Genomic DNA, 26257 nt, shown 5'->3' on the forward strand with positions numbered 1-26257 from the left:
AAAAATACTTTATAAGGACGTTAAGAAAAAATGGTTAATTCATATGATTACAGAACAGCATTTTACTCACCATTCTTTTGTTTCTTTGTGCAGTGACAGTTATGTCGCCACATAAATCATCCTCCCATAACAGAATAAATCCTTGAGTATGATGAATAAGTAAAGATTTCTCTACCATATCAGAGCTTTTCGACTGAAATCAGTTGCATTTAAGCATCACTTTTACTGCACCATAATCTATCCTCTCCCTTTAGCAGGACTATTGAGGCATATGTATAATGATTCCACAAATCACAAAGGATATGCTGCTTCTGATATTAGTCACAGCTAACTCTGAATTGTAGCTTGAAGTAGTGACAGTGGGAGAAATAGACCAAGTGTGAAAGGGTAGACTGTTTTTAGAACCAAATCAATGGAAAATTAATTTGTATGAAAAGCTTTAAACCATTGTTTACCCTCTTTTAATCTGTTGCCTGTAAAGTATTTGCAGTGCTTATTAGTTAGAAAATAATCATTTGCTTTAGCTGCAGTTGCCTTTATTACACTTTGGCCTAATAAAGGAAGCACATTTTGTTCTGTAAGCGAAGCATCGATCAAAATGAAATTTTTGGTGCATGCTAGCAATCTTTTCTTCCCAGATATAATTACTTTCTGTGCTTCTTTCTTTAACTCTACTTTCTCACTCACATACCCCAGTGTCAGCCTTGCAGCAAGAATGTATCTGTTTTTGCTTTGGGTTCAATCACTGATTGTCATTCTCTGCCATATTGATGAATTACAATCCTTGCTTATCTTGCTTTATTTTTTGAAACAATGTAAAGACTTCATGTGAGACTAACCATATTACTCATTTAACCCCTACCATGTCCCTGCACTAAGGTCAAAGTAATCCTCTCTTTAATTCTATGCTGCATTTCATCCTTTTGACATCTCACACTCAACAGGACTCTTGAGCTCAGCCTACTGAATTTGGGAAAGTCGCCTATGACTCGAAATAGACAACTATAATAAACAACGCATGAAGAACACCAATTTCAGTCTAAAGAATTCTGCCAGACTAGTGCCACAACACTAAATGGTAATGGCATCAACCTTAACTGCATTAGCAGGGCCAAAGCAATACTAGGCTCCTCATTCATCCAAAACAATTGCAACAATTTTTCTTCAACACTATATTTGAAAGATTACTTTTTTCCCTCATTTACTGACTTCACTCTACTATATTCTTTATTTTGTGATTTATTAAGCTGATATCACACTATTTCCTATATTGTCATGTATGCAGGCATTTTGAAAAACACATGTTGTTGCAGAGCTGGTTTCAATGGTGTATGTGTACTGGGATCAATTGTGCGGCCTTCAATTTTTGATTCAGATGCCTCCCTCAACAAAATGTAGCATTTACATGCTGTAGCATGAGTTAAGCAATGTTATGATTGGGTCATTGCTGTAATATTTGAGTGTCAACTCTGGGCATTTGTGTGGTTTACATGTCATGTCAGAAGTACCTCCATGGCAGCCTGGCTTATGATGCAGGAGAGGTATTTTCCAGTCAGTCATTTTCTACTGCTTATTCCATAGTGGGTCGCAGGGGAGCTGGTGCCTATCTCCAGAAGTCTATGGGCAAGAGGCAGGGTACACCCTGAACAGGTCGCCAGTCCATTGCAGGGCAACACACAAACAACCAAGCACACACTCATTCATACACCTAAGGGCAATTTAGAGTGACCAATTAACCTAACAGGCATGTCTTTGGATTGTGGGAGGAAGCCGGAGTACCCGGTGAGAACCCACACATGCACGGGGAGAACATGCAAACTCCATGCAGAAAGACCCCCGGTTGGGAATCGAACCCAGGACCTTCTTGCTGCAAGGCAACAGTGCTACCAACTGGTATCATATTTTCCTGTCATTGAAAGCAGAAGCATTTAGCTATTATTGTTACCTGGGTACATTATATTGCCAAAAGTATTGGCTGATTCATCCAAATAATTTAATTCAGGCATTTCAACCACATAAGCAGTTTTGGTGCCTTTTTTTGCTTGCTGTTTCCAACATCAAGAACACTGTAAAAAATATGTACTCCACATACTGAATAACTGCACAAGTTGACCACTCTCATCCAAACCCACAGTGTGACCCCTATGAACCATCTGGTTAATGTTATGGTAGTAACATAGAAACAATACTGCTACTGTCCTTATGAAAAAAAACCTCTAGCCATGGCTAATTGGAAATAGTTGTCCCATTTAAGGTAATAAAATAAAAAAATAAAAAAAATAAAAAGCTTAAAACTGTGCTGGTAACTTTTTTTTTTTTTTTTTCAGACAGATCTCTCTTGTAAATTAGTTGTTGGCTCTCAATGCAGCAACCTGTAAGCTACATGTAATTTTCACCAAAAGCTTCTAATGCACTTTCACTGTAAGCATTTAACTCTTACAATTCCGTTTTAATCATAAACCTTTTTTTGCCTGAAGTGCTTTAATGAGTGCACATCATTTCTGCTCATGTCTAAATCTCAGTGAAACACCATAAAATGTCTAAAATGTACATCAATCAGCTGCTACATGTAAACAACTTTCATGGTTTTGGAAGGCAATATTTACATTATTTGCCTGCTTACAGATTATTTCTGTTTTTCCTTTTGGTCACAGTTATGTTTCTGGACATCAAACTAATTTTAATTTGATTAAATTATCATTTCATATATCAGGGGAAAAAAAGATTTCCCCAACCACCCTGGCCTTATGTGAAAAAGACATTGAACCTCTAATCAAAACTGGTTGTACCACCCTCAGCAGCTGTCATCAAGTGTTTGAAACTGGCAACGAATATCTCTGGAGCATTTCTGGCTCACTGTTCTATTAAAAATTATTTTAATTCAGCCACAATGCAAGGGTAAGCATCCCAGCAGTTTTAGGTAATCCCACAGCTTTATCGGATTCAAATCCAAGCTCTGGCTTGGCCACTTTTTTTTAACTATTCGGAGGTGGACTTACTCATGTGCTTTGGATCAATGTCCTGCTGCATAACCCAATTGCACTTCAGCTTGAAATCACAAACATGGTTGGACATGGAAATAACAAGGTTCCATCAAATACAGGTACATCTCAAAAAATTGGAATATTTCATAAAAGTGCAAAAATATTTTGCCAGTCATGTCCAAAAGTGAAACTCATATATTATATAAAATAATTCCGCAGAGTGATATATTGTATGTCTTTGCTTCTTGTAATTTTGATGATTATGGCTTACCTTGTAAAGAAACCCTAAAAATTCAGTGTCACAGGAAACTAGAATACTGTGAAAAAGTTCATTTCCGGACACTCGTAGTGTCACACCCTTATCAGCTAATTAACTCAAAACACCTGCAAAGGTTTCCTGAGCCTTTAAACAGTCTCTCACTCTGGGTCTGTAAGCTATACAATCATGGGAAGATTGCTGACTGGACAGATGTTCAGAAGACAGTCATCGACACCCATCACAAGGAGGGTAAGCCATAAAAGGTAATTGCTGAAGAAGATGGTTGTTCACAGAGTTCTGTATCAAAGCATATTAACAGATAATTGAGTGGACGGAAGAAGTGTGGTAGAAAAAGGTGCACCAGCAACAGGGAGAACCGCAGCATTGAGAGGATTTTGAAGCGAAATCCATCCAAGAATTTGAGGAAGCTTCACAAGGAGTGGAGTCGGTGCATCAAGAGCCACCACACACTGACGAATACTAGACAAGGGCTACAAGTGTCAAGCAACTCCTGAACCAGATACAGTGTGGGAAGCATCTTAACTGGGTTAAGGATAAAAGCAACTGGACTGTTGATCAATGGTCGAAAGTTATGTTTTCAGATGAAAGTGATTTCTGAATTTCATTTGGAAATCAAGGTCCCAGAGTCTGGAGGAAATGTGTAGAGGCATAGAATCCCCTTTGCTTGAAGTCCAGTGTGAAGTTTCCACAGTCAGTACTGGTTTGGGGTGCCATGTCATCAACTGGTGTTGTTCCACTGGGATTTCTGAAGTCCACAGTCAATGCAGCCATCTACCAGGAAATTCTAGAGCACTTCATGCTTCAAGCATGATCGCTTCTATGCCATGGCACATTGATGCAGTAATTCATGCAAGAGGAGGCCCAACCAGGTATTGAGTGCATAGAAAAGGGCATACTTTTCAGAAGCCATTTGTGTTTTACTTCAAATGACTACCAAAAAAATATATTGCATTGTTGGTCAGTATTCTATTTTTTTGAGATGTGCCCGTATGGAAAGTCATCCATTTTCTAATGAAGAAATTCAGCCCCAATCCATCACACAACTGTCATGTTTCATTGTAGGTTGGATGCTCAATTTTAAATGCAATGTTGCTGTGTTAGTTTTACAAAAGATTGATCTGCAAGAGGTTTCACTTTTGCCTTGTCAGTTCACATAATTTTCAAAAGTCCTTAAGATCCTCATGTTGTTTTCCATTTTTCACTGAGACAGGTTCATGTATTCTTTTTGGTCAGCAGAGGTTTTTGCTTTGGACCTGTCACAGGGATGCCATTTTTTCCCAGTCTCATGAATCATGAAAACTGATGTTAACTGACACAAGTGAGATCTGCAGCACTTTAGATTTTGTTCCAGCTTATTTCATGACCTCCTGGATGAGTCATTAATATTTATATGTAATAATGTTGGTTAACTGGCGACTGCTGGTAAGGATCCATGTTTTTTTTTCATTTGTGAATAATGGCTCTCACTGCTGTTTGCTGGTGGCCAAAAGCATTAAGAAATTATTAGCCTTTGTAGATGGCAGTGACTTTGCTTCTTATCTGTTCATTAATTTCTTCAGATCTGGGCCTAGTGCGATGCTTTTTTAGATGTTTTAACCTCCTTGATGGTGTCTGACAGGTCTTTTTTTGAGTGATTTCCTGGTTGTACAGGTCAGGCAATTATCAGGCCTGGGTGTTTTCCAAAAATGTGACCAATCGCATTTAATTCATAAGGCTAGGTTTGTTTATTGTACAATTTTGGACACCTGAGGTACATGAGACACCAGAATCATTTTAGAACCTTGTAAGGGCCAGATTGTTTTTATCATAGCCTGATTTGTAAGACACTGGATTTCAAAGAGACAATAGTTTCTTTTAACTTTAAATCATGAGGTATTTTGAACAACTATGAAATATAAAATATAATGGCATTTGTCCTAAAATAAAAATCTAATTACTTACTGTGCATCTTAAAAACTTTTCACCATATTCCTTTTATGACTCTCAGCAATGATCCAGGTCCTGGGCTGTTCTCTAATATCTGCTGTGCCCAATTTTGACATCACAGTCAGTGTCAGGTTCCCTGGAATAGAAACACTTCCACAGCTTGTGTACATGATTGTTAAGCCAAAAAGAGCAAGGAAAACAATTATCTATCTTTTTGCAGAACTAATTGAAAGCATTTTCTTTTTCTCTGCAGGTGGCTGCTGCTGAATAAACATGAGGGAGTCACTGCCAACTGAGCTTACCCTGAACTGGATATCCTGCAGGTGGGGAAATAAATCCATACACAGCTAAGATTTTGATGAAAGTATGATACAGTGCAGACCAAATGCTGTTTTGATTAGATTTTTTAATATATTTATTTCTCGATTTTGCAAGACGACACCGTTGGCAGGCTGGAGATGATATCCTTTTTTGAAGTGTTTCAGCAGCCGAAACCTAACAGCCTACAATTTTAGCATGTTACCCATTTAGCTGTCACTTGGAGTCAGACTGAGCTAGACAATGTGCAAGAAATGAAAATGATCAGTTACATTTCAAACATGTCCGAAAACCTCTCTCTCCGGTTAATGGATGTTACCAGTGACACCTCAGTCTCATTACATGTTATAAAAAGAAAAGGAAATGAATACTCAAAAGTAAATAGAAAAAACAGTACATAAGTGGACAAGGTATTTAAATATATTTTGAAGGACCAGTCAGGACAATAACTGATATCAACTGCTATCTAATACAACCCCTGGGATGTAATCAGTGGAGCTTATCTACAGTATATCTACAGTGTAACACAAACAAAAAGTCATTAACAATAAACTTGAAGCTGGTTCCACAAGACAGGAGCCTCATGTTGCATAGCTGTGGTTTCATTTCTACTTCTAGAATGTATAACAACCACACACAAATTGCAATATTGGATAGTAGTGCTCTTTGGAACCTGTCCAGGGTGTACCCTGTCTCTTGCCCGTAGACTGCTGGAGAAAGGCACCAGCTCCCCTGTGACCCACTATGAAATAAGCCATACACAAGATGAATGAATGAATGAAAGGAAATTGTAAACTCTGGCTTAGTGGACCTGAATTGACAACCAGACAGAATACAATTTACGGATTTTATTGCAAAACATAGGGTGGTGGAAGTTCCAAAATGCTGGTAGATGCACTCAGGAGCAACTGGAAAGAAGAAGGGAAGGTTGGTGATCTCAATAAATGTGCTCTATGACTTAATCTGGTAAACAGTCTGTAGTTGGAAGGATCTTAAGTAGCAGGTGAAACAGGTGAGTGGCATGAGCGGGATTACAGGCAAGGGGAAGACTGACTGAGCGTGACTCTCTGTGAACGTGAACAGTAATGGAAACTGGGATGCAGACTGGCAGGATCATTACTAATTTTATTTTCAGCCCACATGCAGAAACACACTGAGAAAGCACAAAGATTTAGCAGTTTTCTTGTACAATGAAGAATAGCAAAATGGCTTGAGATGTTTAGACAGCAACCTGTTGGTGTCAAGTGGATTTGGTTGGCTGGATGAAGCACTAAGGTTCAAAAGAGTGCTGATACTGCTGCTGTGGGTGGTGGGAATTGTAATCCAGCTGACCTGATAGGGCTCTGTGTTGGTGGATGCATGAGATGGGCAGAAGGGCAAGAGATGGCAACTGCTCCCCAAATGCTGATGTGGGAGGAGAAGCTAGGTAATGCTCCAGATAAGTATTGATAATTTGTTTGCCAATTAAAACACACAGGGGTGTGTTTAAGGGTGTTATTAATAATCTGTATGTTTTTTCAGGCGTTAATACATCTAAAAAACAAAAAAAAAAAGACATGCATCCTTTTATATTTTAAAGGTATAATCAACTTAATGTTGACCTATCACATGAAATCCTAATAAAGGAACAGTGTAACCTGACAGAATTGTAAGTTAATTTTGCTTTACAGCAGGACCTATTTGTTGAATATATGAGCCAGTCTAAATCCGTTCAAAATAGAAAAGACCTAAAAAAGTAAATAAAAAAATTGTGCTTCACTACATCGATGGAACGAGAAAAACCTTCAGCTTCTGCGTCAACATACTGGAAAAGCAGCTGAAAATAGGTAAGACGAATATGAGATTAACAGAAAAAAAAAGAACTTCAGTATACTGTTTCCAAGTTACAAATTGACTCTAGCAATGATGTGTTTGTTTTTGAATCATGAGAGACTCCATTTTAGGAAAAAAAGGAATGATAATTTTAGTTACCTGTAGCTTTTCTAAAAAACATTTTACTTTTTCATCTTAGAGTTACAGGGTTACAACTGTTAGGGGCGATGTCAGGAAGGGGCAGTTACGTCTGTTTCTTAGATAACATATCACCTTTGAACTCAAGAAGGGTTTTGGTCTTAAAAACATAGTCTTTGCAGTTGAGATAACACTGTCATGTTCTGGTATAAATACTGTGTGTAAATGTTGGGGCTCTGTTTCATTGGTTAACCTCAGTGTCAGGGTCTTCAAATGCTGAATGTCTTTGAACCATAACACTTGTTACATTGAAAAATACCAGTGCTGACAAGAAAAAATGTCGGTAAATATTTCAGGAAACTCGGAAATTGTGGCTTCTTCTTCTGATAATTCACAAAAGCACAATGACATCTTTAAACGTAAGTAAGTAAGTATTCATTTTTAAGAAATCATTAAATGCATGTGAATGTTCTCAAATTTTGTTTATATATATTGTTTATATATATATATATATATATATTTGTTTCTTTGTCATAGAACCCACTGCTGATGACCTTGATGATTTCATCTTGACACAATCAGATTATGGTAAGTAAATGTTAAATGCAATAATATATATATATATATATATATATATATATATTATAGTTAACCCTTGACAATGTTTCAATTTATAGATTTGATGAGAGAGGTAAACCCGAATGATCAAGTTGGAGGGTTCAGCGGCTGGAATCGACAGTCAAAATTAAGAAGGCGAATTATCTCCAAACAAGAAAAAACCGCAACAACCAAACTTTCTTTTAACACAGAAATTAAAACTGATTCTTTGAATACCCCCCCGTCAATTATCATCATTTCCCCTGAAGACACACCGGACAAGTTACCGGCACCACCAGAAAGTAAGTCCTAAGAACTATCTATTTTTTCTTTGAGAGTGAATGTATTTTAAACCTCAGATAAAAAACTGTTTACAGATTCGACTGAGAGCTCTGTGGCAGACATAGTTGTCGAGCAGGAGCAAGGTAAGGAAATAAAAATTAAATAAAAACAATATATATATATATATATATATATATGTATTTTAAGCATAGTTCAATAAAATGTCATATAAACCTGTTTACAGATACATCCAAAGATGCCACATTGAATCCGCCCACCAGGAGGTCGCTTTTCAAAGATCAAGACAGCTTTCAGCAGAGAGGCACCGTTTCAGTCCAACAAGAAGTGAAATCTGGAGGTTTTACCGCAAAGAATCGGAGTAAGATAAAAAAAAACAAAAACGTTTTAGTTTTATTTATGAACGCTGTGCTGCGCAGCGTAAGATAACCTTTATTGTCTTCTGTTTTTACAGAATATTTAACCCCGGCCAAAAGACAGCGACTCAGAGACTCAAGACTGCGCTACAAAGCAGAGCAACACTAGTGAGTGGATTAATGAACGGTACGTTTTAATTCATACATACATACTGAATTAATTTGAATTCCTTTATTTTTTTTCCAGCTTTAATGTGATTATTTCAATATATATATATATATTTATTATCTATTTATTTATTTTTTGTTCATTCTCCTTACAGAGGTAACGTTGATGGTAGGACAGATTGGTCACAGAAACGGACAGCGCAGGAAGACAGTCTCTACAGCCTCACGGAATCTTCGTAATAAGGCCTCATCGTTAACGCTTCTGGCAGCATGTCAGATTCTGTTAAAGAAGCATTTTGGTGACATCAAGGTGATTTTAAACTGAACTGATCACTGTGTTTTGTTTTTTGTTTTTTTTTGTTTTTTCTGTAGGTTAGTTTTATTTTTATTTTGTTTCTTATGTTCATAGAAATGGATAACCGAATCAGACTTGCCCTGGATGAAATAAGAAATTTAGTTAATGAACTTCACGAAATTCCCGTTAATGCAGAAGTAAATAGCGCACCGTCTCCACACAGCATTGAGCAAAATTATCATAATCCTTCTACGTCACACTCCGCAGATCGGCACGGGGGTCATTTTAATACGGACGTAGCAGTTAGTTCTGATCAAGTAATCAGACTTGCCCTGGATGAAATAAGAAATTTAGTTAATGAACTTAACGAAATCCCCGTTAATGCAGAAGTAGCAGATAACATCGTTTTAAATGCATCTCCTGCTAACAGTGAAAATGTAATAAATGAACATCAGCACGGTGACGTTTTAAACGTAATCAATCAGGCTCTTTCCGATTTAAATAGCGCACCGTCTCCACACAGCAGCATTGAGGAAAATGATCAGAATCTTTCTACGTCACACGCCGCAGATCGGCACGGTGACGTTTTAAACATAATCAATCAGGCTCTTTCCGATTTAAATAGCGCACCGTCTCCACACAGCAGCATTGAGGAAAATGATCAGAATCCTTCTACGTCACACGCCGCAGATCAGCACGGGGGTCATTTCAATACGGACGTAGCAGTTAGTTCTGATGAAATAGAGCGACATCCTCCAGCTGTGGTTGTACGTGAACATTTTAATAACCATGAAATAAGGAGACCTTTTACCATACCGCCGCCCTGTCCAAGTAACGTTCCAGATTTAGCAGCATTCTATACAGACATCATGCGTATTATAATTGAATTAGCCGACGCTGCGAGATTGTTAACCAGACGTAACGACGTTGTGCAGCTGGAATTAGTGGGTGAAAATCTCAATCGTCACATCACATTTACTGTTACAGATGATGGAAATATGATCCTGCCTGCTTTCGAAAACTTCCTCGACGATTTAGTACAATCGAATGCAAATATACTTGTAGATAATAACATGGAATTTGTTCTTCAGGTTGTTAATGAACCAGCAGGAGGTTCTAAGCGTAAAGCTGCAGGAACGTTAGACTGTGAACTGTTTAATAAGAAAATGCGTCATTTGTATATTATAAACAATACCGGTAATCAGTTATGTTTTGCAATCAGCCTCGCACACGTCTCTGACCCTGAGCTTACTGATGACCGTGCCGTAGAACTGGGGAGGAGATGGCAGCATCAGGCAGGCCTCGACGAGCAAACAGCAGTTACTTTTAGTGATATTGGTAAATTTGAAACCATTCTGAAGAGAAAAATTGTAGTGTTTCACAGAACCACGGGCTCTACTGCTCTGTGTAAATTTGAGACCAGTTTCCCTGATCGTTCAAACCCTCTGTTTTTGCTGTTATTTCAAGGTCATTACTATGGGATAAAGAATCTCAAAGGTTTTATGGGGTGCAGATATATTTGTAATTACTGTTACGCCAGCTATCAGAATGCCAATACACACCATTGTGAAGGTTATTGTCCAGTGTGTCGAACATATACATGTATGCAAGAGATTAGCAATCCTGTAAGCTGTGCAGGCTGTCAAAGAATCTGTCGTAATTCTTCATGTTTCAGCAGACACAGGGAACCGCGCATCAGAAATAGTGCTGAAAGGCCTATGAGTGACTGTGAGTTGGTAAAACTGTGTAAAGTATGCAAACGGATATACGTTATTCCAATCAGTAAACCGAATAAACCACACGTGTGTAATGTAAAATGCAGTATTTGCGGTGAAAATGTACCCCCCAGCCTAGACATTACATGCGATGATCATAAGTGTTACATTCTGCCTTGCAGTGCAATTAATCAGCTTGATGATAAACTGATTTTTTATGATTTCGAATGCCTCGTCAATGAGAGCGGCATGCATACCCCCTTTCTGGTCTGTGCTAAAACGTTGAAAGGTGATGAATGGTACGCTTATGGACTGAATTGCACCCAAAAATTTATCCTGCATTTCAGGAGGCCAATGTACAAAGGTTACACCTTAATAGCGCACAATGCGCGGGGGTACGATGGTTACCTGATTCTCACAGCAATGCTGCAGTTAGGGATTAAACCTCATATCGTCATGGTAGGGAGTAAACTTCTCTGTTTAACCGACCCTGATTACAGGTTAAAATACATTGATAGCCTGTCCTTCATGTGCATGAAGCTTAGTGCCATGCCGAAAGCGTTAGGCTTTACCGATCAAAGCAAGGGTTTTTTTCCCCACCTATTTTCCTCTGAACAACATCTCCAGTATGTGGGGGCTTTTCCTCCTCCATCCTGCTACGCTGTAGAACGCACGAGTCTTCAAGAACAACAGGTGTTTAGTAGCTGGTACAGAGAAGCGAGCAAAGAGGTCTTTGACTTTAAGAAAGAAGCTATTCGTTATTGTAAAAATGACGTTGAAATTCTTTTTCAAGGATGCTTAAAATTCAGAGACGAGTTCTTTAAGGAGACAAGTGTGGATCCGTTTAAAAGTATCACAATAGCATCAGCCTGCATGAAGGTTTTTGTAACCAATTTCCTTCCTCCTCAAACCTTAGCCATTCCATCACCTCTGGACTACAGACGTAGCAGTAAAACGTTCTCCAGCGCGTCCATTCAATGGCTCGGCTGGATTGCAGACAGCAGAGCCATATTTATCGAGCATGCATTAAATAGGGGTGAAAAGAAAATCGGGCCATATTCAGTGGATGGGTATGCAGAGATTAACGGTGTCAAAGTTGCGTTTGAATTTTATGGCTGTTTTTTCCACGGCTGTAAAAAGTGTTACATGCCTCATGACAAGTGTCCGTTGAGAGGGGTCGCATTTGAACAGTTTTACGCAGCCACTGTTGAGAGAAGCAAGGTGTTACAAACTGTGTACGGCCTTCGTCTCGAAGTCATATGGGAGTATGAGCGGATTGAAATGAAAAAATCAGACCCAGGGGTGATCAGCTTTCTTGAGAAAGTTAATGCACCCGAACCGCTATCCCCCCGGGATGCGCTGTATGGTGGACGCACCTGTCCTATGAAGTTGAGGTACACAGCGGAACCGGATGAAACTGTACACTATGTGGATTACACATCTCTGTACCCTTATGTAAACGCCAACTGCGTTTTTCCCCTCGGACACCCCACCATCATTTACAAAGATTTTGATGACCCCAGCAGCTACTTCGGTATAAACAAAGCTGTGGTCTACCCACCACGTAACCTGTTGTTCCCTGTTTTACCTTACAGAACATCCCAAGGTAAACTTGTGTTCACTCTCTGCCGCTCATGCGCTGAATTAAATAACCAGTTAGGTCCTTGCACGCATAATGATCAAGAAAGAGCTTTGATGGGAGTCTGGACGAGTGTAGAATTCTGTAAAGCGTTGGAGTGTAGTTATCGTCTTGCTAAAATCACAGAGGTGTGGCATTTTGAAAAGAGAAGTGATACAATCTTTAAAGGTTACATTCGTTGCTTTTTAAAGGGTAAGCAGGAGGCTTCAGGCTATCCGTCTGAAGCAGTGGATCAGGAGAGTAAGTCAAAGTATATAAGCGACTACAAACTGCATCAGGGCATCCAATTAGACCCTGAGAAAATCGAGATGAATCCTGCCAAAAGGCAGGTTGCAAAATTGTGTTTAAACAGTTTTTTGGGGAAATTTGCGCAAAGAAGTGATCTGTCTCAGACCACAGTCATCACTAACCCTGAAGACTTTTTCAGCTTCATGTTCTCGAGTAAATACAGGGTTAACTATTTTCATTTTTTCAACCCTGAAATGTGTGTAGTGCAGTGGAACTACAGCAAACGTGTCATATATCCACCAAGTAAGACAAATAATGTGTTTATAGCAGCATTCACCACCGCTTATGCACGTTTAAAACTTCTCAGCAGCATGGAGAAGTTACAGGACAGATTTATATTGACACGGACAGTTTGATTTATGTGACAAAAAGTGGTGAAAGTCCTCTGGAATTGGGGAATTATCTGGGTGATCTTACTGACGAGTTAGATGGTGACAGCATTTCGGAGTTTGCATCGACAGGACCCAAGAGTTATGCATACCAAACTAAAAACCGTAAAAAAGTAGTGATACGTGCTAAAGGCATCACTCAGACGCATGAATGCAGCGAGAGGGTCAATTTTGACAGCATCAAAGGGCTGGTCGAGGGCTACTTACAGGGGTCAAGTGAGGGTGTCATTGAAATCCCTCAGCACACGATCAGGAGGGATAAAAGAGATTCCGTTTGACAAACGCGACATTTCTTAAAAAGTTTCGACTGGTGTATGATAAGAGACGTCTTTTTTCTGACGGGACAACTCTGCCTTTCGGTTATTAGAGTTGAAGAAGAAATAAAATAAAAAGTCACATGGATTTACAGGAGATTGATTTTGATCCTAGATTTAGAGCCCCTTTCTCATGTATGATAGTTGGACCCAGCGGCTGCGGGAAAACTTTCTTTGTAAAAAGTATTTTACAAAACTGTAATCATGTCATGGATATTGTTCCAGAAAATATTGTATGGATTTACACATCTTTTCTACCCATGTATGCTGAATTGCAGAAGATGAATAAAAATATTACCTTTGTGGAAGGATTGCCTCATTCTTTTGAAGATGAAAACCTGTTTCCTCCTGATCAGAATCATCTGATTATTCTAGACGATGTTATTGCTCAAGCCTCAGATGATGAAAACGTGATGAAAGTCTTTACCCAGTTTCGTCACCATCGTAATATGAGTGTTATGATGTTGACTCAGAATGTTTTTCATCAGGGAAAGTTCAGTCGCACTATTAGTTTGAACTGTAATTATATGGTGTTGTTTAAGAACCCGAGAGATAAACTCCAGCTGAATATACTGGCCCGCCAAATGTTTCCATCTCAAAAGGGTCTCTTCTTGGAGAGTTTTGAAGACGCAACGAGAGAAGCTCATGGATATTTAATCATCAATTTTACGCCTACCTGCCCAGAACATTTCAGACTGAGAACGGGGATACTTCCTCAGCAGTGGCCTGCTGTGTACGTACCCAGAACAAAGTAAGTCATCATGTCAGCGCGTATAAAAAGGAATTTACCATTATTCAGAGCTTTGTACCAGGCCTGTCCACAGAAACGTAAAGATATTCTCGCACACTGCTCTCCCGACTTTATTCAGGCTCTGTGCGAGATTGCACTGAATATCCTAAAAGGTAACATTAAACTATCACCCTCTCAACACCGACAATTGAAGAAACAAAGAAATATCATCAGATTGTTGGGTGATAAAAGAACCGGGATAAAAACTAAACAGTTGGCTCTCAAAAAGCAACGAGGTGGTTTTATTCTCCCCATCTTAACGGCTCTTGCACCCTTGATCGGTGATCTAGTGGGTGGAATCATCAGGAGATAATGTCTCTCAGAACATCGCAGAAGATGTTTCTCATTTCACCTCATCAATTCAAGCGTCTGACCCAGTCAGACACGTCCATCAGACAGACGGCGGAGGAGAATTTGGATGTTGAAATGAGAGCGATATTAAACGAGCCGGGTTTGACTTCTTATGAAAAAATCAAGAGATACGATGCTCTTCTCCAGAGGTATCTGACTTTACTTAAGCAAGGTGTCAAAGAAGAAAAACAGCGAGTCAGTTTAACGCTGCAGCATGACACAGAGGTTCCTGAACATGAGCGGTCCCAAGAAAAACAAGGCCCAGGGCAGGACGAGGCCCCTAAGGATCAGGTTCTTACGGAAGTACTGAAAAGCCTTCCTAAACACAACCGTAAAAATGCCGAGTACATTTTGAAGAAATTATCCGAAAGAAGTGAGAGTTGAACTTCGCGAGGTGAATTTGTATTTAAAGGAAATGTTATAAAAAGGTCCCACATGATTGATTTGTTGAAAAATCTCATGCTTCCGTTTAAAAAATCTGGAGCATCACAAACCCGAGGATGGTCTGATTTTCTACACTCCATGTCAGAAGTAAACATACCTATATCTTCAGTCATTAACCCTTATGCTCGTGAAGAATATAGACGTTTCAAAACAGAGGGTACATCGATTGAAAACGGGGGTACACCCCCCAGCGTTAAGCAGAGAAGAAAAAGAAAAAGAAGGCAGATAACTCATTCTCCCTACTGGTCGAGATCTGAGCTGGAAGATCCAAAAAATGCTGATGGGAGATCAAAAAGGTCTCTTCGTAAGACGACACTACCACCCCGATGGATTACATTTTCACCATAAACCGTTATAAGAAAAATGAAACATGTAGTCTATTTCTTTTATTCAATAAAATATTTATTGATTATATTTTTCAAGTCTAACTTCGTTCTCTACTTCACACACTAACATATGATATCATTACACAAATATTAAATCATAAGAAGAAAAAAAAAACAAACAATGAAAAAAAAAAATAAGACATTTTAAATTCCATAACAATCCAGAAACATCTCCAAAGAGCATGTTCCGTGAGTATAAAATTTACAACTTTGATTAATGACACATTTCTGATATTTTTTCACAAAGTTAGATACCATTAAATCATTTTTAATCACATCTCCGGTGTATTTCGACAACACTTGCTGCATTGATAATCCGCACGCTCTATGACATAGATAAAAAATGCAATGGTGACCGCACACAGTGGACAGAGTGTTTTGAAGCTGATTATTATGATACAATATTTTTGAGGATCTGTCTTCTAAAAATGTTACGATGCTTGACGGGTAGAACTCGAAATCCGGAGAGAATCCATAAGAGTCAAAAAAGCTGGATTGACCATTCTCATCCAATGTCAGAGCTAGCCAGTGTTCCCCCGGCATGTGTGAAGGATGTGTATTCACAATAAAGTAGCCCGGCCCCGGGAATTTGTCAGCTAGCAGCGGCAGCTGGTCGCACGGCCACACACCGCAAAACAAATCTCCCAGCAGATGACGCATCAGGCTCTCAATTTCATGATTATTCATGCCTGATTAGATTAATAATAATCCACCAGCACACGCCTCTTTGAATCAATCTCTAAAATAGAATCATAACAAGCGTAGATGATCACGTGGTGGTATGAGGCAACGGGTTTCTGAAGCGCATTTCCAATCTTAAATTCCCACTGGAAACTGGAGATAGAGCATCTGTGTCCTCGCCCGGGTTAAGATTAAATGTGAATAGAGAGTATCCTTGATTAAATTCCTGACGTGTTATACTCAGTGGAAGATCTTTTAGATGTCGTCCTGTAGCTGTAAACAAGTTGTAATACTCTCTCACTGAATGACCTTGGTTAAAATTTGGCTTGAAGGCTTTAGCAGGAATTTGTCTGCCATCCTTACACAAAGCTAAATATTCCATATCAAAATGATTAAAGTCAAACGGATTGAGATTGCGTGTTCCTGTAAAAGCGTCATGATCCAGTAACGCAATCACCACATACTTGGGAAAGACGCCTAAGAAAAGATTCTCTTGGTTGCATACCCTTGAATTTTCAGGGATGGAATATGTTTTTACATTCACACGTGAAAGTGGATACAGAGCATTTGCTTTCATTAAAGCTGAAGCGTGCCCCAGTCGTACAGCTGGAGAGACAGTAACTTTTTTGATAAAAAGAGATGCTCCTAATATCCTGAGTTTGTAAGTGGAGTCTCTTGCGGCCATGAGACAAAAGGCATCGTTGGCTCTTGTAAGTTTAATTTTAAGGTCAACAGAGTTTAAAAGAAGTCTCTCGCAGAAAAATATGTCTGCATGCAGGGGGCCTAGGAGATGTACCTCCCTGGAATTTGCCGTAAAGCCTGCTCTGCTGTTAAGACCTTGGTTAGGGCTGTTAGTTGTAACAATAGAGTTCAGAGCACCTGCAGTGTCTTTATAAAAAAGACCAGAGCTAAACTGGGTTTTTAAAGAATCCTCAGAAAAGTTTAACAATGTCTCAATCATGGCTCTATATGGATGTGTAGCGCTGGATTGTGAAATCATTCGATCTCCGAGAGTGACGTCACACTGACTGAAGATGGTGTTTAACGGGTAGTTGATGAGCCCTACAGGTGCATCATCTGGCAGATTTGTTCCATTCTCGTTAGTAATTTTCACTCTGAGATGCAACAGCGTATCGTTGAGATCCAGATACTTTTCTCCGTCTCCCGGAATGAAAAACTCGATCGGCCCTCCATCAGTGATTGCTGATAAAGGCTGGATCTCGGTGTAAATTTTATCTTCGATCGATAGCTGCGTCATCGGGGCAGAAAATAAGTCCAACTCTGCCAGCGTGCACTCTGATGATTTGTTATGTAAAAGAGCCATTATTTAAATATATCAAAACTTGCGGATGACTTCCTTCCTCTTCGTTTGTCAGCTGCGACTGATCTCCTTTTTCGCGTTTGTCGTTGTTTTTTAACCGTCCTTAAACGATCACCAGGGGGTCTTGTTCTGGGTCTTTTGGATAAAACCATAATTCCTGAACCTTCTTGACCTTCGGTGCGTGTAGAACCACTCATTTTACTCACGGCTCTACTGATGACATCCGAAGCGATATTTGATGCAGCCGTTTTAAGATGGGGTTTTGCAATTGCAAATCCTTTTTTAACCAGAGGGGATACGAAGCGGAATAATTTTGAAAATAATGATCCAATTCCGCGTCCGTACATGACGGGGCCCCATAAAACCCTGGCAGATTACCGCCTGATTGACTTACATAGTAATTTACAAAGCGATTTGGATCACGTCTCAGACTTAGCTGTGCCATGTTCTCTCTTGCCTGCTTGATGCAGTGTTGAATGACCAGCGTAATATGAATGATAACCAATCAATCTTAGAGGTTATATACATATCTCTGGAATAGTTTATACAAATAAAATTTATCTCAGGCTACGTTGTGATATCACCGGTCTGAAGTGTAGTCTTATGACGGTCTTTCCATAGACGAAATTTACAGGAACGTTTTGGTCCAATTTAATTTCTATATTGATATTTTCAATATGTCTTCTGGAGACTGGAAGGTAGTGGGCGGGGTTAAACGTCTGAGTAATCATATCACTGAATGTGCCTTGTACTTTGACGGTCCACAGTAAAGGTGCAAAAGTGTCGCCTACTATTTGTGGGCTGACCACGTCGCTGTAACAGTATAGGTGATAGAAACCAGCCTTTATATCCGCCGGAAAAGGAGCCAGTTTTGGTTCAGAAACATGAATCCATTCCCCTGGTTTCACGCCCATCATATAAGCTAGAGTGCTGAAGAAGCGTATTTCATACGGACTGTTTGCTTGAAATGCAAATCTCTTTTGAACTTTGCTGAATTTAATGCGTAAACCCGATTTCAATTTTTTGAAAAACATTTCCATCTCTGTCTCGAGTTGAATAACGCTGTTATAGTAGCCACTTCTGATCCTTTGCGTATTGATCTCCACATCACCAACCTTCCTCCATTCAAAGTAGGCATCATAATCCGGTAAATTATGCCATGTATGAGGATATGAAATCTCGGCTAATGCAACCATCCATTGGCCTTCTAAATCAATATGTTGAGCTAAATTTACACGGAAACTTGAACTGGTATTATTTTTAAACACTTCCATGCTAGCATTAGATGGAAGAGTAACGTAAAAGCCATCATCCTCTACCTGACGGTTCATGATGCTGTGTCAACTGTGAGGTTTAGTGCAAACCTTTTTATACGTTTCGAAGTTCATCAAACTTGATCCAACTGTTGAATTTCTCAGGCCAGTTTTTCCAGCTTACAAAAACCTGTTTGACTCCCTTGACCGTACGTTGTTTTAATATTTTTTCCACTTGATACATCTTGTCGTTAAATATTTTTACTTTTTGAAGTTCCTCAGCGTAAAAGGAACCCTCGATAGGTTCTCCATCCAAATCTTTGAGTTTGTATACAGGAGGAGAACGGGGTATCCGGTCATACACTGTAAACACTTCATCCGTAAAACTCTGTTTGTATTTTTTGTCAAACACTCCACGGACCTTGGATATTCTGACAAGATCCCCTTGTTTAAACGTTGTCACTGAGTCCTTGCAATATCTGTTGGACTTGACATCATACAGATTCTGAAACACTTGAAAGGCATTTTCTGGGGTCACTTCCATAGGGCTCATTTTAATGCTGGAGTGGTAGGAATGGTTGTAGCTTCTAGCTAGGTTTTGCAGTACATCGACGTACCGCCGGGTATTGTTAGCTGTAAAATATCTCCACATCCTTGTTTTTAATGTGCGGTTAAATCTCTCGACCACTGAAGCTTTTGCTTCACTCGCTGTGGCAAAATGTTCAATACCGTGTTTCTCCATTAAAACCTTAAATTTCTTGTTAAAAAATTATTTACCGGCATCAGTCTGAAGTTTTTTGGGGATCTGACTTTCTGTAAAAACTGATTCAAATGCCTTTACCACCTCAGCGGCTGTTTTCCTCTTCAAAACTCGTACATACGCCCTTTTTGAAAAGATGTCAATGACTTTTAATAAATAATTATAACCATCATTTTCCATGGCCAGAGCTTGCATGTCACAGAGATCAGCCTGGAACTGCCTCAATGGTCTGGTGACAAAAACTCTGTTTCTCGGGAACTTTATTCTTGCAGGTTTATGTAGAGTATAGGTATCTTCTCCTGATAAAAAATCTTTAACTTTTTCAACCGCAACCTTCTTTCCTGTTTCATCTTGCATAACCCTCCTCAGCCTATCTACACCCCCAAAACTTCCCGGATTTGAAGGGCTATAATATACTTTCTTCATCAGCCGTCTTCCTGCCATCTCTGCCTTATGCTCACTCTGCCGATTACTTGTTAAATAATGAGAAAAAACACACAGGAGGGTAGATTTATCCTTATTTTTTATTTAATATAAACAAAAAACAACCAGAAAACAAAATCAGATAAAATGCAGATGAATTCAAACACTACTAGCTTTTAAACAACACTTTTGGGAAAGGTTACTATGTTCCTACTTTAATTGTATTTAATAGTAAAAAAAAAAAGAAGAAAAATCATATAATGCAGATTAACTAAAGTACTGGAATACTAAAAAAAAAAAAAAAATGATACAAGTCATCAAACATGTGAGACCAGTTTGTCAGTCCTTAGCACTCTGAAACAGAGTTAAGTTGTTTGAGATGTTTCTCATCGACCATGCGATCATAAACGTGCGCTATTGCACTGTGGATGCCTTGTACCGATTTCAGTTCATATAAAACCGTCTTGGCAATCGTCTTCACTCTGAAGTCATCCGTTTGTATGCTTCGAAGTACCAGAAGATTCTGAATAGCAGTAATGAGTTTGGGGGTTACGAGTCGTCGTACGATGCGTTGAAAGTTGACTTGGTAATAATCCTCCCCCAGTACCTCCAGGCAATGGTGTTGACGCTGGCTTGGGTGGTTCGTTATACATCCATAGCAGGTTTCTCTGAGAAAGTTCAAAGAGGTTATGTTGAATAAATGAAGTATCGCTGTTTTCACCGTATTGATGAGGGTGGTTGAGAACCAACCGTCAATTTCGTCCTCCTGGTTACTCTCATCCTCTGCTGAAGGCTGAGGGTCCTCCATCGGTCCCAGAGTTTGTGTAGGGGCTTCGGTAGAGGGTGAGTAGCCGGTGGCTACCTCCTCCTCCACAACTACCTTCATGTCTTCAGGCAGGACATTCGCGTCTACAGACTCAGCCATGAATAGCGGTGATGGTGAGCAGAGGTCTGGAGAAAGCGGTAGATATTTCACGTTGTATCCTGTAGGTGATGCAGGACTGAAGTGGTTCTCTGAGAATGAGGATGTTGAGGTGGATGGTGAGAAGAGGTCAGGGGAAGGCGGATGATATGGTCCAATGTTGAAGCTTTCATCGTGCTCAGGAGAGAAGTGGATCTCTGCTCGGTGGTTGTAGAGATCCCTGTATGGTGTCGGTCCACTCATTCTCATGATACGATTCTCAGTGTCTGTGAGCTTGCAGTTATCCCCCCGTATATATATCATAGGAAGGGGCGTGTCCTCAGAAGAGGGTTCGTTCTAAACGTAAAACAGGAAACGTCAGCGTTTTTTTCACTGACATGACATCGATCCAACTTCGTGACTTTTGGAAAAGGTCGGAAAGACGATGTCCAATTTCACTCATCTTCTCTGCCCAAGCTTCAAACGGCAGAGCCAGCATTGTCTTGAATACGCCGCAGTCTTGATTGAAAGCCTCCAACACAAACAGATCTGAGGGACTCGTCTGGTTGTTCCTGCGTCTGCTTGCCCGAAAAGACCAGCGGCCATTTGCTGTGGTTTTTGACCCCCACACTGCGCTAAAGAGAGGTTCTCTCTCAGCTATTTCAACATCGGATGGTATATGAAACATTCTCGCCCGTTTTACAGGTCGAGGAGACAGTTCATTTTCTTCTTCTTCTTCTTCCTCCCTCTCCTGCCTTGAGACTGTTTCAGGGCTATCATTAAGGTGCGGGATTGCAAGCTTTAACACAGCCCAGTCGCTGTAGGTGAGTGTACACAGAGCCAGTGATCCATTAAATACCTCATCTTAATCCAATTGATACAGGCAAAGCTCTCCTATTTCATACATGAAAATATAACCCCAGCTGCCAACCAGGCCATATGGCTCCAAAGACCATTCTTCCTGCAGAGTGTTGAACGGGGGTCTTTGTACCCTGCAGATGTAGTATGTTGATTTCTTAGGAGCATTCAATTCACGGGATGAATACTGGTAGACGGTCACTGGGGTTTCGCACAGAACTGACATACCTCTTGGCCGAACCAAGGTCTGATTTTCAACCATGGTTGTTGAAGTTGATGTTGGATCCTCATCATCGGTAGAGTATGTCACGACGGGAATTCCGATAGGTATCTCCGTTGAGGAAGTATATGATGCAGTTGCTTGTTCATCATCATCATCTTGGCACGCGTTGCGTTTCTCCTCCGCTTGACGATAAACTCTCTTAACTCTAGCCATTGTTGAACGGGTGTTCTTTTTTTTCCAACGAATGCTGCATGTAAAGTGCAGAGTTTTATCTCTGTATTTAAAGTAAACACTAAGGCACGCCCTATTGTTTTCATTGGGTTATTCAAGGTTTAACGATGCTTACAAACACACCCCCTCTATTTTTAATTGGTGCTGATGCCAAACAGTTTCCGATAATACCATATTTGTCTTGTTCTATTTATAACAAACACACCCCTGTGTTTTAATTGACTCATTTAAGGTATTGCCCCTAATGACGACAACCAATCAGCATCCACTGTTACGCCCCCCTTGGACACACCACCTGCTTGACCACGTGACCTCCTGCCCACATGGCAACCACATGGTGCCCATATGGCGCCCACCGGAAATCCCGCCCTCACCGGAAGTCCCACCCACCTGTCAAAAAGTTTGATGAAAGGGTTTACTTAAATTCTCTACAGTGGAAGAGATTCTTTAAAAGTGATTTCAGCGTTGTCTGATAAAGATCTACTCCAATGAAATTTTCTTTCAGAATCAATGGACTCAATTAGATTAAACACAACCAGCCCAGAGTGAGCAGCCTAATCCCCTTTCAGTCATCCTCCTACATGAGAAATTGCCTATCATACTACCAAAATACTCATTAAAATTTCAGATGGTGTTTTAAAAACAAGCTTCATGTAGATCAAAACATGATGAAATGAAGGGGAACATTGTCTTTTTGTGTCTTTGAAGTGTGTGCCTCACTTTTGTAAAAACTTCTCCCATTGCAAAAACAGATCAAGGGCTTGGAATTCACAGTGTTCCGCTGGGTCATGATCGGGTACAATATGTTCTGTAATATCGCAGTCTGTTTTTTAATGTTAGAGGATCATCTGGCTGTCTGAGAATATTGCAATGATTTATTGATTGGCCCCACGTGTTCAGATAATTGTTAGCTAAATTATTCAGACAGTGAGTGGTGCTTCCGTTTGAGATGCAACCATTTTATGCTGCAATAAAAGTAAAACATATGTAAAGTGTTGTGTGAGCATAAAAATGAGGTTATTGTTTGGTCTTTGCTGACATATGTGAGTATGTTGCAGTGGTGTACATATGTGGCATCCATGATATGCAAAAATATGGCAGAATGTTTCAAATAATGCAGGGTGGTTTATGTGATAATCAAAGGGTGTGTGCTACAATTTAATGTACAGGATTTAAATATACAGGATGGTGATGTTGGAGCATTATTTTCCTGTGGCATTATGTGTTATATTGCCATTAAAATGAAAGGCTCAAATTTAAGACTGTTGTGGTTATTACTGCCCTTGGAGTCCTTTTGTTAACCCCAGCTTTTCATCTCTTTTTTTTCTCTTTAAATAGAGAAATGTGTGCTTAATGAAAAATAAATTTAGTACCTGCTTAAAGGTTATTTTTAGAAGGTATATTTAATCTGACAAATGGGCATCATGGGTACTTATATTCTAATGTAGTAATTAATAAGATTACTTCAAATCTATGGCAGGGGTATGAATAACTTTGGGCTTGATTGTATTTGTACACTTGAGGGCAGACATAACTATGTCTATGTTAAATAGTGTGCTGTCACCAAGCAGCTGTTTAAGAGAGTATGACTCAAGATTAATTTATGTTGAGTTCAGCAGGTGAATCTAAGTATTAAAATAATTAAATTTGCTCTCAGTCTCGGTGGAATCCCGAGAGAATATGACTCTTTAGCAGCTTAAACCTCCAGTCTGTTCACTGTTAATTATGTCTGTGAGCTGTTTACTGTGTCTTTTTGCCGCTTGGTGTTGCAGTGCAGAGTGAATAGAAGCAGCTCTCCCGCTGAAAACATCTGGTGCTGCAGCTGAAAGCAACGTAACAAGATATGTGAGAGGGAATAGACTGCAAAGTTCAAGGTGCAAATCGAAGGAAACAAAGCTGGAAAAAAACAGACAAGATATGTTTCTCCTTACTGTAGATTAGTCTATACAAGCATCAGTATTTTCATTTTCTCATTTTATATTTTGTAAAGGCCCAAGAGAGGATCTTATGCCAGTTTATACTGTGTTTTTGAATCAGATAATTTAGAAGAGTATGCTTTTGATTTGAAAAGTTCTCTAAAACTCTGTAACTTTAACATTTGTGTAAACTCAGCTAAAAAAGAACACCTAACGTTTCGTTGCTGCTGGTAACCGAGTGGTTAAAGGCCCCATTTAAAAATGGAATTTTGTCTAATTTTATATTGTGTGTAGAAACAACTGTGGTTTATTTCTTGAGTTATGTGGTGTTTCTATGTTTAAATACTATTTAATAACTATAATGACTGGGACAAAAACTGTTTTTCAACAAAATAGTTTGAGTTCCTGTTAGACTGGAAAATGTTTCCACATTAAAATAAATTAGCAATGGATCAAGTAAACTACTGTATGTTTGTGTGTGCTAAAAGCTCGGAATAAGTATTTTCTAATCAATCATTCCTTTTTAAAAACTGTATGTAGAACAGACATGAACAGGCAGGAATAAACGGCGATGTGTTTTAAATAAATCTACATCTGTAGAGCGAGGCAAGGATGCTAGAACTAATTAAACTTTTATGGATAGCAGCAAAAGAAGATTAGAGGATGTCATCAATGCTGAGTCACTGAAGCTACCTTGTCTTCTAAAAACATTCATGGTTACATAAGAAAAGTCAGTGCAATGTATGCCAGCTGTGAAGGCAGTCAGCAGTAGTGGGGCTAGATGAGTGGGAGAGTTGTGAAGCTGGCTGGCTGCTGCCAATAGCAAGCAAGTATCTGGTGTGTGTGAATGTTTGTGTGTTTGTGCTTTACTGCTCATGTATTTAATGTACAATTAAATTATATCCATAAAACATTGTCTCATATCTTTCCTTTACCAAATTAGCCCTTATCCATCAACTTTTAATAGGTTCTGTATGTTGTGGAGAGCATAGTGCAGTCTTAATGCAGTGTGAAGGATAGGTGAGATTATTTTTCTTCAAGGTTGGCTTTTTGCTGTTTTAGAACAATGTTATGTCTTCTGTGTTTTTTTGTTTTTTTTTACATTCAGTCTCTATTTGACTACCTTCTGTCACCTCTTATCTTAACTAGATGCCCTGAATGACCTTGTCATATTGATTCTTGTGGATCTGACCTACATGCAGAAAAGCAATTCAGGAGACACAGTTTTGCAGTAACATGTTTATTTACCACGGTGGCGCAGTTGGTAGCACTGTTGCCTTGCAGCAAGAAGGTCCTGGGTTCGATTCCCGGCCTGGGGTCTTTCTGCATGGAGTTTGCATGTTCTCCCTGTGCATGTGTGGGTTCTCACCGGGTACTCCGGCTTCCTCCCACAGTCCAAAGACATGCCTGTTAGGTTAATTGGTCACTCTAAATTGACCTTAGGTGTGTGCATGGTTGTTTGTGTGTTGCCCTGTGATGGACTGGCGATCTGTCCAGGGTGTACCCTGCCTCTCACCCATAGACTGCTGGAGATAGGCACCAGCTCCCCTGTGACCCACTATGGAATAAGCGGTAGAAAATGACTGACTGTTTATTTACAGTGAAGTGATGTGAGCAGGGAAACAGAAACTGGGAAACCAACTGCAAAACAAATAGGATGATGAGCAGGGTAAACTCAGGGTCTTGAACTAATGAATAAAGAGTTAGTCTTACAGGGTTAATGGAAAGATCTGCCAGAAGGTGAGAAGTGGAGAGACCAAGATGTTTATTGATGAGGATGGGAGTAACTGTGTGCCAGAATGATTAATGGGTCCAGGTCTTCAGAAGTAGGTGCGGTGGAAAGGAGGAGGGTGAACAAGGTTCTTGAATGGTCTGCAAAGAGTAAGGAATTCAGGAGGCGGCCAACCAGCGAGGTCCAAGAGGTTTGGCTCTTTGTTCATGGAGTTTAATGGCTTCCTTCTGGAAGAGGTAAATCCAGGCAAAGTTCTGCACAAAAGGCAAGGTCAGGTTCAGGTAATCCTACAAAGGAGCAAAAATCCAAATTTAGATGAAGTCAAGGCAAGGAACAAGACAAGGTAATGTGGCTAAAGCTGTACCACTAAGGGACAACACTCTGGCAGTGAGTTGCTGGCAGCCTCCTCCTCATATACCCCTCAGCAGGTAATCAAGGGAATGATGAACACCTGTCACCTCTCCTCCA

At 39.7% G+C, this 26257-nt stretch overlaps 1 long non-coding RNA gene across 1 annotated transcript; it reads left to right on the forward strand.

Moving 5' to 3' along the window:
• Positions 1 to 3402: 3402 nt before the first annotated feature.
• LOC124860870 lies at positions 3403 to 24959 on the forward strand. The gene is made up of 3 exons (XR_007036474.1): positions 3403 to 3506; positions 5444 to 5513; positions 23914 to 24959. It is a non-coding gene; the product is annotated as an uncharacterized LOC124860870 (long non-coding RNA).
• The last annotated feature ends 1298 nt before the right edge of the window (positions 24960 to 26257 follow it).

Source organism: Girardinichthys multiradiatus, chromosome 23 (genome assembly GCF_021462225.1).
Source record: "Girardinichthys multiradiatus isolate DD_20200921_A chromosome 23, DD_fGirMul_XY1, whole genome shotgun sequence".
Lineage (NCBI taxonomy): Eukaryota > Metazoa > Chordata > Actinopteri > Cyprinodontiformes > Goodeidae > Girardinichthys > Girardinichthys multiradiatus.